Source organism: Pleurodeles waltl, chromosome 11 (genome assembly GCF_031143425.1).
Source record: "Pleurodeles waltl isolate 20211129_DDA chromosome 11, aPleWal1.hap1.20221129, whole genome shotgun sequence".
NCBI lineage: Eukaryota > Metazoa > Chordata > Amphibia > Caudata > Salamandridae > Pleurodeles > Pleurodeles waltl.
In genome coordinates this window covers 968,331,964-968,344,482 of record NC_090450.1, presented here as the reverse complement: position 1 = coordinate 968,344,482, position 12,519 = coordinate 968,331,964, and the positions used below count along the sequence as shown (strand labels likewise).

Below are 12,519 nucleotides of genomic sequence, written 5' to 3'. Positions count from 1 at the left end.
CAATGAAAGCGGTCACACAATGAGGACCCTAAAATGGTTTACAGAATACCGAAAGAGTTACCCAAGGGAATAATGTCATACGTACAGCAAGGTAAGGAGGTTTGGATTGAGGCAGGAGGCGCAGGCAGTACGCTGTACTTTACCTTGAGTAAGACTTCCATGTTTCTTCAAAGACGAATGTAAAGGGGGATGATGAACTAATCTGTAGAAGATTTGTTTGTGAATGATGAGAATAAAACTGAATACATTGGGTACCTTGAGCCTTGGTTGCCTATGATTTCCCTCCAGTACCTACAAGGAAGGATGAAAACCAGTCTCCTAGAGCTAGTGATTCATACTTTGCCTCACCTACATTAAGAGGTTTCGGAGCAGCAGGAGTGAGAGACAGTTTTGGGAGGAACAGGTCCCTCCGTGTTGCTATTTCGCTTGAGTCCAGGACCAGCCCTAGGAATCTTGAAGAAGCCCTGCTATTTTGACTAGCCATAAGAAGAGAAAGCCGAGCAGTCAGTGTGGAGGGGTGCAGGCCCCTGATGTCCAGAAGCCAGAGTAGTTAATCTGGAATCACCCAGATAACACAGGGTCTTAACAGTGTTAACACCCCCCGCGCCTTGAGACCCTCACGGGTGAGTAGCGCGCTCTATAAGTTTCTTTGATTGATTGATTGATTGAACAGTCCAGCTGGCCAGAACTGTCTGGAGAACCACCCTCTACCACCACCAATTCCCTAGGACCCAATAAGGCTACATTTCATATTTTTCTCTTCCTCCTAGAGCTTAGGGTGATGTCACACTGGCAGAGGCAATGATACTGGATCTACCTGAGCCAGTCCTCATGGACTCTGTCTGTAAATCCCAGACACACAGTTCCATCTTTGGGAACCAGTTATTCCAGAGGGACTCAAGGCTTGTGTGCCGGAATATCGACAACAACAATATCACTCTGCAGAACTACTGTGGACACTATCTATATATTATGAAGGTACAATATGTAGTTAATAATCTATAATAACCTATTGATACTAACCTTCATCATAGTTCAGTAGTCAATGTTTAGGTCATGATATTTTTGCACATCAATATTTTTTCTACATATTCTGGCAGCATACTGGCCAAAGGCCACACTGGTGTTCCACCAACCGGCAACCTGGGCTTGATGTTATCTAGTAGTGACCACGTGACGTTTGCTGTCCTCGCTGGGTGTGTGCTGGTTGCTAGCCAAATGTCAGCACCAATAATTCCCCATCCTAAACACTGCCTTCCAAAAGTGGTTTATACAGTAACTGGTTTCTCGTAAACTGTGCCCAGGATCTGGGTTACCAGCAACTGGAAATCCACTGACCTGAATCAACTGGACATCTAGACTTGTAGGAGGAGGGATTTGTGACACACTAGATATCCCTGGCTCATTTTCAGTGATAGTTCTGGATACTGCTGAGATTCTTTATTTTGGACGTGTTTTTGGCAGATTCACATTAATCTGGTTTCTAAATCACAGAGATATCTTTCCTTGCACCACGAGCACCTGAAAAACTCTGACAGGTACATGGGTGTCATAGCAAACTTGATACAGGACAGCATGCTGACTGTCAGATTCACTGCATTAACTAGGACTTGTAAACACTGCCATAGGAGAAGACTGGGGCCACATAGGGCTAGTTATCGATTAGACTAACAATAACAAAAATATTGTTTTACATAAATACTATGGCATATGGATTGTTTACAAAAATATCTTCTCCTTGCAGATTTTCTATTGTTAACTGCAGTGGGGCCATATTTTTGTAAGCAATATTTAGGGCACAATTGTAGGAGGCTGGACTGGCTTGTAGTGAGTACCTAGGGTTACTTGCACCTTGCACCAGGCCCAGTTATCCCTTATTAGTGTATAGGGTGTATAGCAGCTTAGGCTGATAGGTAATGGTAGCTTAGCAGAGCAGCTTAGGCTGAACTAGGAGACGTGTGAAGCTACTACAGTACCACTTAGTGTCATATGCACAATATCATAAGAAAACACAATACACAGTTATACAAAAAATAAAGGTACTTTATTTTTATGACAATATGCCAAAGTATCTCAGAGTGTACCCTCAGTGAGAGGATAGGAAATATACACAAGATATATATACACAATAGCAAAAATATGCAGTATAGTCTTAGAAAACAGTGCAAACAATGTATAGTTACAATAGGATGCAAAGGGGACACATAGGGATAGGGGCAACACAAACCATATACTCCAAAAGTGGAATGCGAACCACGAATGGACCCCAAACCTATGTGACCTTGTAGAGGGTCGCTGGGACTATTAGAAAATAGTGAGAGTTAGAAAAATAACCCTCCCCAAGACCCTGAAAAGTGAGTGCAAAGTGCACTAAAGTTCCCCTAAGGACAAAGAAGTCGTGTTAGAGGAATAATGCAGGAAAGACACAAACCACCAATGCAACAACGATGGATTTCCAATCTAGGGTACCTGTGGAACAAGGAGACCAAGTCCAAAAGTCACAAGCAAGTCGGAGATGGGCATATGCCCAGGAAATGCCAGCTGTGGGTGCAAAGAAGCTTCTACTGGATAGAAGAAGCTGAGGTTTCTGCAGGAACAAAAAGGGCTAGAGACTTTCCCTTTGGTGGACGGATCCCTCTCGCCGTGAAGAGTTGTGCAAAAGTGTTTTCCCGCCGAAAGAACGCCAACAAGCCTTGCTAGCTGCAAATTGTGTGGTTAGCGTTTTTGGATGCTGCTGTGGCCCAGGAGGGACCAGGAGGTCGCAAATTGGACCAGGAGGTAGAGGGGACATCGAGCAAGACAAGGAGCCCTCTTAGCAGCAGGTAGCACCCGGAGAAGTGCCAGAAACAGGCACTACAAGGATGCGTGAAACGGTGCTCACCCGAAGTTACACAAAGGAGTCCCACGTTGCCGGAGACCAACTTAGAAAGTCGTGCAATGCAGGTTAGAGTGCCGTGGACCCAGGCTTGGCTGTGCACAAAGGATTTCCGCCGGAAGTGCACAGGGGCCGGAGTAGCTGCAAAAGTCGTGGTTCCCAGCAATGCAGTCTAGCGAGGTGAGGCAAGGACTTACCTCCACCAAACTTGGACTGAAGAGTCACTGGACTGTGGGGGTTACTTGGACAGAGTTGCTGGATTCGAGGGACCTTGCTCATCGTGCTGAGAGGAGACCCAAGGGACCGGTAATGCAGCTTTTTGGTGCCTGCGGTTGCAGGGGGAAGATTCCGTCGACCCACGGAAGATTTCTTCGGAGCTTCTAGTGCAGAGAGGAGGCAGACTACCCCCACAGCATGCACCACCAGGAAAACAGTCGAGAAGGCGGCAGGATCAGCGTTACAGAGTTGCAGTAGTCGTCTTTGCTACTATGTTGCAGGTTTGCAGGCTTCCAGCGCGGTCAGCAGTCGATTCCTTGGCAGAAGGTGAAGAGAGAGATGCAGAGGAACTCGGATGAGCTCTTGCATTCGTTATCTAAGGAATCCCAAGAGACAGAGACCCTAAATAGCCAGAAAAGAGGGTTTGGCTACCTAGGAGAGAGGATAGGCTAGCAACACCTGAATGAGCCTATCACAAGGAGTCTCTGACGTCACCTGGTGGCACTGGCCACTCAGAGCAGTCCAGTGTGCCAGCAGCACCTCTGTTTCCAAGATGGCAGAGGTCTGGAGCACACTGGAGGAGCTCTGGGCACCTCCCAGGGGAGGTACAGGTCAGGGGAGTGGTCACTCCCCTTTCCTTTGTCCAGTTTCGCGCCAGAGCAGGGCTAAGGGGTCCCCTGAACCGGTGTAGACTGGCTTATGCAGAATTGGGCACATCTGTGCCCAAGAAAGCATTTCCAGAGGCTGGGGGAGGCTACTCCTCCCCTGCCTTCACACCATTTTCCAAAGGGAGAGGGTGTCACACCCTCTCTCAGAGGAAGTCCTTTGTTCTGCCATCCTGGGCCAGGCCTGGCTGGACCCCAGGAGGGCAGCTGCCTGTCTGAGGGGTTGGCAGCAGCAGCAGCTGCAGTGAAACCCCGGGAAAAGCAGTTTGGCAGTACCAGGGTCTGTGCTACAGACCACTGGGATCATGGGATTGTGCCAACTATGCCAGGATGGTATAGAGGGGGCAATTCCATGATCATAGACATATTACATGGCCATATTCGGAGTTACCATTGTGAAGCTACATATAGGTAGTGACCTATATGTAGTGCATGCGTGTAATGGTGTCCCCGCACTCACAAAGTCCGGGGAATTGGCCCTGAACAATGTGGGGGCACCTTGGCTAGTGCCAGGGTGCCCTCACACTAAGTAACTTTGCACCTAACCTTTACCAGGTAAAGGTTAGACATATAGGTGACTTATAAGTTACTTAAGTGCAGTTTAAAATGGCTGTGAAATAACGTGGACGTTATTTCACTCAGGCTGCAGTGGCAGGCCTGTGTAAGAATTGTCAGAGCTCCCTATGGGTGGCAAAATAAATGCTGCAGCCCATAGGGATCTCCTGGAACCCCAATACCCTGGGTACCTCAGTACCATATACTAGGGAATTATAAGGGTGTTCCAGTAAGCCAATGTAGATTGGTAAAATTGGTCACTAGCCTGTTAGTGACAATTTGTAAAGAGAGAGAGCATAACCACTGAGGTTCTGGTTAGCAGAGCCTCAGTGAGACAGTTAGGCATCACACAGGGAACACATACCTATAGGTCACAAACTTATGAGCACTGGGGTCCTGACTAGCAGGGTCCCAGTGACACATAACAAACATACTGAAAACATAGGGTTTTCACTATGAGCACTGGGCCCTGGCAAGCAGGATACCAGTGAGACAGTGAAAACACCCTGACATACACTCACAAACAGGCCCAAAGTGGGGGTAACAAGGCTAGAAAGAGGCTACTTTCTCACACAACCCCCCCCCCCCAAACGAAGGACAATAAGGCTAACCTTGGCCAGTTGAGACTTTATTGTCTAAGTGGTGATAAGTAGAGAGTAGCTCTGCAATAGACTGGTTACTCCCTTTATCATCCACTATATGGTTACTTCCCTGTGGGGATGTAAACCACCCTGTTTGAAGTTTTTTAGCTAAGCAACAATGTGAAGATGTATTTTCAGAGTTTCTATCAGTAAGTTTTAGTTTAGAGCAGTGGGAATTGTCCACTGAACCTATTTGTAATGATGGAAATGCCAGACAGGGATGCTGTCTCAATAAAGCCATAGCTGGGCAAAAACTTTGTCCATATGGCTGGAAGAGAGAACAGTGATGCTGTTTCTCTTGAGTTGGAGCAGGGCAGGGATGCTGTCCTATGAGCTCCACACTAGGGCAGGGATGCTGTCCTAAGTGTTGTTAGGCAGTGCAGGTTTTCTGCACTAAAGTTTCTCTGGGAGGGTTGGAGGGATGCTCCATGTTAACTAAAATGGTGCTCTTTTTCTCACCAATGTTAGTTATCCCACAGAGAGGTACTTCTACCTCAGGGAGTACAGTTTTGCCAACTGATGATTCCCTTGGAACAGGTGCCACCCCAGGAGAGGTTTCTCCCACCACAGGAATGGTATCCTGAATGGTAAGGTGGTTAGGGAATACTGTGATACCCTTTTTACCTGTTGATGGAGAGGGATCCTGAGTTTTCAGGCCTTCTCTCCTTTGCTTTTTCATTTCTGTAGAAATGAGAGGGAACAATTCCTCTGGGATGCCCAGCATGGCTGCATGGGCATAAAACTCTACATCAGCCCAACCTGAGGCCTCTAGGTCATTACCTAAGAGAGTCTACAGGGAAGCTAGGTGATACCACCACCTGCTTAGGCCCAGTAACTCCACCCCAACTAAACTGAATTATAGCTAAGGGAAGAAACTTAGTGGAGTTATGGACATCAATAATCTTATACTGTTGTCCAATGATGTGTTGATCAGGGTGCACTAGGTTTTCAGTCACCAAAGTGATACTGGCACCTGTGTCCCTGTAGGCCAAGGCCTCAACACCATTTATTGAAACTGTCTGCCTGTACTTATCCATTGTAAGGGGACAAGCAGCCAGTGTGGCAAGGCCAATGCCACTAGGTGTGACAGAAACTGTCTTGGGACTGACTACCCCAGTTTCTATGATGGACCCATAAGTGAACCCAACTACACCCTTTGCTTGACTGTTGCCAGCAGTCCCACCACTAGTACCACTACTGCTAGGGGCACTAGAGCTTGATGTATTAGTGGTGGTAGGCTCAGGGGGTTTACCTGGACAGGACTTATCCCCTGGCCTATGGCCTCTATTTTTACACACAAAGCACCAAGGCTTTTTAAATTGTGTAGGTTTAGAAGAAGAGGAAGAATTTGTTTTATCCCCACCCCCTGAAGAGTGTTTAAGATTTGAAGTGGGATCTTTGGTTTTACCCTTATCCCCATGCTTATCTTGAGATTTTTCACCATCTTTCTTCTTAGTGTTCTCTTTGTCACCCCCTGTATGAACTTTTCTGTTCACCCTTGTTCTGACCCATTTGTCTGCCTTCTTTCCCAATTCTTGGGGAGAGGTCAGATCAGAGTCCACCAAGTACTGGTGCAACAAATCAGACACACAATTATTAAGAATATGCTCTCTCAGGATCAAGTTATACAGGCTGTCATATTCAGTAACTTTACTGCCATATAACCACCCCTCCAAGGCCTTCACTGAATGGTCAATGAAATCAACCCAGTCTTGTGAAGACTCCTTTTTGGTCTCTCTGAACTTTATCCTGTATTGTTCAGTGGTTAAGCCATAACCATCCAGGAGTGCATTCTTAAGAACTTTGTAATCAGTAGCTTCATTTTCTTTTACAGTAAGGAGCCTATCCCTACCTTTTCCACTAAATGATAGCCATAGGATAGCAGCCCACTGCCTTTGAGGGACATCCTGTACAGCACAGGCCCTCTCAAGTGCAGCAAACCACTTGTTAATGTCATCCCCCTCCTTATAAGGGGGAACTATCTTATGCAGATTCCTGGAATCATGCTCTTTTGCAGGATGACTATGGGGAATACTGCTGCTGCCACCATGGGTTTCTAAACCCAGTTTCTGTCTCTCCTTCTCTACTTCTAAAGTCTGTCTATCCAAATCCAGCTGTTGCTTCTTGAGCTTCAGTCTGGTTTGTTCCACTCTCAATCTATTGAGCTCCCTTTCTAACAATCTGTCATCAGGGTGGGTGGGAGGGACATTACTTGAAACAGAAGTATGGTGAGAATGGACAGAAGGAGACCTGTCCCTTACAGAGGGCACCCTAACAGCTTGGCTAACAGTATAATGTGAGAGCACACCATCAGTATGGTGTGATTCAACCTCTGTACCAACTATGCTAGACTGTCTAGTAATGGGCAGGCTGAGAAGTTTCTTTCCTGAATCTTTTCCTGGGGGAGTCCCTGGATCAGATTGGGAACCATTAGCTACTTTTTCAAAAGATGGGGCACTTTTAGCCTTATCTTGTTCTCTAAGCATGTTAAGTAACAATTCCAAGGAAGGATTCTTCCCTACACTCAAACCTCTCTCTATACAGAGACTCCTTGCTCCTTTCCAGCTAAGGGGATCATATGCAATCTTAGACAGTTCAACATTTTGGCCTGTGCCAGACATTTTTAGAGAGAGTTAAAGTGATAGAAAAAGAGAAAAAGGTTTGTCAGAGCTTTTAGAAAGACAGAGAAAAAAACTTTTAAAACTTTTTAGAACTTTTTAGAAAGTTAGAAGTACTTTTCAGCACTTAGAAAAGAGTGAAAAGAGGAAATGCAAAACTTTTTGGCAATGTGTATATACACTGAACTTGTTTTGTATATTTTTCTCTTATGAAAAGTACAATGACAAGAGTGGTAAGTAGTCTCAAAGCACTTATCCCACCGCTGCACAACCAATGTAGGAGACTGGACTGGCTTGTAGTGAGTACCTAGGGGTACTTGCACCTTGCACCAGGCCCAGTTATCCCTTATTAGTGTATAGGGTGTCTAGCAGCTTAGGCTGATAGGTAATGGTAGCTTAGCAGAGCAGCTTAGGCTGAACTAGGAGACGTGTGAAGCTACTACAGTACCACTTAGTGTCATATGCATAATATCATAAGAAAACACAATACACAGTTATACTAAAAATAAAGGTACTTTATTTTTATGACAATCTGCCAAAGTATCTCAGAGTGTACCCTCAGTGAGAGGATAGGAAATATACACAAGATATATATACACAATAGCAAAAATATGCAGTATAGTCTTAGAAAACAGTGCAAACAATGTATAGTTACAATAGGATGCAATGGGGACACATAGGGATAGGGGCAACACAAACCATATACTCCAAAAGTGGAATGCGAACCACGAATGGACCCCAAACCTATGTGACCTTGTAGAGGGTCGCTGGGACTATTAGAAAATAGTGAGAGTTAGAAAAATAACCCTCCCCAAGACCCTGAAAAGTGAGTGCAAAGTGCAATAAAGTTCCCCTAAGGACAAAGAAGTCGTGTTAGAGGAATAATGCAGGAAAGACACAAACCACCAATGCAACAACGATGGATTTCCAATCTAGGGTACCTGTGGAACAAGGGGACCAAGTCCAAAAGTCACAAGCAAGTCGGAGATGGGCATATGCCCAGGAAATGCCAGCTGTGGGTGCAAAGAAGCTTCTACTTTACAGAAGAAGCTGAGGTTTCTGCAGGAACGAAAAAGGCTAGAGACTTCCCCTTTGGTGGACGGATCCCTCTCGCCGTGGAGAGTTGTGCAGAAGTGTTTTCCCGCCAAAAGAACGCCAACAAGCCTTGCTAGCTGCAAATTGTGTGGTTAGCGTTTTTGGATGCTGCTGTGGCCCAGGAGAGACCAGGAGGTCGCAAATTGGACCAGGAGGTAGAGGGGACATCGAGCAAGACAAGGAGCCCTCTTAGCAGCAGGTAGCACCCGGAGAAGTGCCAGAAACAGGCACTACAAAGATGCGTGAAACGGTGCTCACCCGAAGTTACACAAAGGAGTCCCACGTCGCCGGAGACCAACTTAGAAAGTCATGCAATGCAGTTTAGAGTGCCGTGGACCCAGGCTTGGCTGTGCACAAAGGATTTCCGCCGGAAGTGCACAGGGGCCGGAGTAGCTGCAAAAGTTGCGGTTCCCAGCAATGCAGTCTAGCGAGGTGAGGCAAGGACTTACCTCCACCAAACTTGGACTGAAGAGTCATTGGACTGTGGGGGTCACTTGGACAGAGTTGCTGGATTCGAGGGACCTCGCTCGTCGTGCTGAGAGGAGACCCAAGGGACCGGTAATGCAGCTTTTTGGTGCCTGCGGTTGCAGGGGGAAGATTCCGTCGACCCACGGGAGATTTCTTCGGAGCTTCTAGTGCAGAGAGGAGGCAGACTACCCCCACAGCATGCACCACCAGGAAAACAGTCGAGAAGGCGGCAGGATCAGCGTTACAGAGTTGCAGTAGTCGTCTTTGCTACTATGTTGCAGGTTTGCAGGCTTCCAGGGCGGTCAGCAGTCGATTCCTTGGCAGAAGGTGAAGAGAGAGATGCAGAGGAACTCGGATGAGCTCTTGCATTCGTTATCTAAGGAATCCCAAGAGACAGAGACCCTAAATAGCCAGAAAAGAGGGTTTGGCTACCTAGGAGAGAGGATAGGCTAGCAACACCTGAAGGAGCCCATCACAAGGAGTCTCTGACGTCACCTGGTGGCACTGGCCACTCAGAGCAGTCCAGTGTGCCAGCAGCACCTCTGTTTCCAAGATGGCAGAGGTCTGGAGCACACTGGAGGAGCTCTGGGCACCTCCCAGGGGAGGTACAGGTCAGGGGAGTGGTCACTCCCCTTTCCTTTGTCCAGTTTCGCGCCAGAGCAGGGCTAAGGGGTCCCCTGAACCGGTGTAGACTGGCTTATGCAGAATTGGGCACATCTGTGCCCAAGAAAGCATTTCCAGAGGCTGGGGGAGGCTACTCCTCCCCTGCCTTCACACCATTTTCCAAAGGGAGAGGGTGTCACACCCTCTCTCAGAGGAAGTCCTTTGTTCTGCCATCCTGGGCCAGGCCTGGCTGGACCCCAGGAGGGCAGCTGCCTGTCTGAGGGGTTGGCAGCAGCAGCAGCTGCAGTGAAACCCCGGGAAAAGCAGTTTGGCAGTACCAGGGTCTGTGCTACAGACCACTGGGATCATGGGATTGTGCCAACTATGCCAGGATGGTATAGAGGGGGCAATTCCATGATCATAGACATATTACATGGCCATATTCGGAGTTACCATTGTGAAGCTACATATAGGTAGTGACCTATATGTAGTGCACGCGTGTAATGGTGTCCCCGCACTCACAAAGTCCGGGGAATTGGCCCTGAACAATGTGGGGGCACCTTGGCTAGTGCCAGGGTGCCCTCACACTAAGTAACTTTGCACCTAACCTTTACCAGGTAAAGGTTAGACATATAGGTGACTTATAAGTTACTTAAGTGCAGTGTAAAATGGCTGTGAAATAACGTGGACGTTATTTCACTCAGGCTGCAGTGGCAGGCCTGTGTAAGAATTGTCAGAGCTCCCTATGGGTGGCAAAATAAATGCTGCAGCCCATAGGGATCTCCTGGAACCCCAATACCCTGGGTACCTCAGTACCATATACTAGGGAATTATAAGGGTGTTCCAGTAAGCCAATGTAGATTGGTAAAATTGGTCACTAGCCTGTTAGTGACAATTTGTAAAGAGAGAGCATAACCACTGAGGTTCTGGTTAGCAGAGCCTCAGTGAGACAGTTAGGCATCACACAGGGAACACATACCTATAGGTCACAAACTTATGAGCACTGGGGTCCTGACTAGCAGGGTCCCAGTGACACATAACAAACATACTGAAAACATAGGGTTTTCACTATGAGCACTGGGCCCTGGCAAGCAGGATACCAGTGAGACAGTGAAAACACCCTGACATACACTCACAAACAGGCCCAAAGTGGGGGTAACAAGGCTAGAAAGAGGCTACTTTCTCACAACAATATTTTTGTGCAGCGATATTTAGGCAGCTTAGGGTTAGGCAGAACCGGAGAATCCCTGTAAGCATATGGTTCCCAGCCTCATTTAAGTAAGGGAATCAGCCAATTTTCTACTGGTGGAGCCTCACCCAGACCCAACTGTGCAAACAATTGACCCAGAAGTCTCTCCACCAAAGGACCACCAGGATTCAGTGGCGGTCACCGCGTACTATTTAAAGTAAAGCTAAATTCAGATTTTCTCTGCCCAAGCCTGCCATGTGAGAGATGATGGTTTTGGTAAGCAAAGCTAACAATGGCCCTGACATGCAGGGAGATAACTCCCTACTTGTAAGGGACATTTTTAAAATGTTTTTTAAGAAACTTCCACTTTGGTAGTTTGTTTCAGAAAATCAAAACAGAATGTTGATTTGGGGCATTCAGCGGATTTGCACTCGCTCAGCATTCTCCTCCACCTATAGCGAATCCATCACAATGGCGGACACTCTGTGTGCACAGACATCTCCACCAGCTAAGCGGGGATCTCTAAGTATGGCGGGAGGCCCCCAATCAGGCGGGCAGAGGTCTACGAGTGTGACGGACCGCCCTGCGGCTCCCACAGTGCAGGCAGGGGGCAGTCTTTTCTACATGAAGGGGGACCCCTCAGCTTGTCTGTGCAGCGTATCTCTCTAATGCAGCTGTAGCGTGCCTCATGCACTGATCTGAGACTGTGATGACCCAGGACTGGAAAAAAACTAATTAACATATTTGGTTCTCTTCAGTTGGAGCCTGCCGGTCATCTTACATGAGTGCTTGGGGCCCCTTTAAAGAGCGCATCCTCCACAGACCACTGCTTGTCTTAGAGGGGAAGAGGCAGTACAAAACTGACTGGAGCAGAGGTAGGGTTGCCACCTTTCCCAGAGAAAATGACAGCTCTCTCTTCATGTTTTAAGATTCTGCAAAGTCCAGCACATGATTCTTAAGTAGAACCTTATATGAAATAATCTGTGTTTATTTTAGCATGGTATTTCTGTCTTTGTTTACTTAAGTTTCTATACCAACACAAAAGGATGATGGACAGAGTGCTGAACAATGCAAACACTCACCCCCAGTCACAGATCTGGGTTTAATCCATTGTTCTTTTGCCCCTCATGCCACCCCAGTTTGGACCCAGCCATATGCAAATCAGTCTTGACCCTGTACCCCATGGGAACAGTCCAGCCCAAACTGCCAGGCCAGGTCTTCCCTGGACTAGAAACAAGCATCCCGGGACCGGTTTCAGGGTATCACCCTTAATCACCCAGGCTAGCTTCAATCCAGTGGCACAGTGAGCAAGGGACCCACGTCTGGGCATACCCCTCCCACTTAGGGCAACTTCAGCAACACAAAAGAATGATGGACTGTTGTTTTTGCATTTGTTGCCCCAAGTGGGAAGGGTATGCCCATACGTGGGTCCCGTGCTTGCGATGCCACCAGATTCAAGCTAGCCTGGCTGATGAAGGGTGATACCCTGAAACCGGTCCCGGGATGCTTGTTTCTGGTCCAGGGAAGACCTGGCCTGGCAGTTCGGGCTGGACTGTTCCCATGGGCAACATGGTCAAGAATGATTTGTATATGG

General features: G+C 47.4%; 1 protein-coding gene across 3 annotated transcripts in view; it reads left to right on the top strand.

Annotated features, from left to right (window-relative positions):
• LOC138266436 (somatomedin-B and thrombospondin type-1 domain-containing protein-like) overlaps positions 1-12,519 on the top strand; it is a 260,922-nt gene that overhangs the window by 41,394 nt on the left and 207,009 nt on the right. The window lies entirely within an intron of this gene.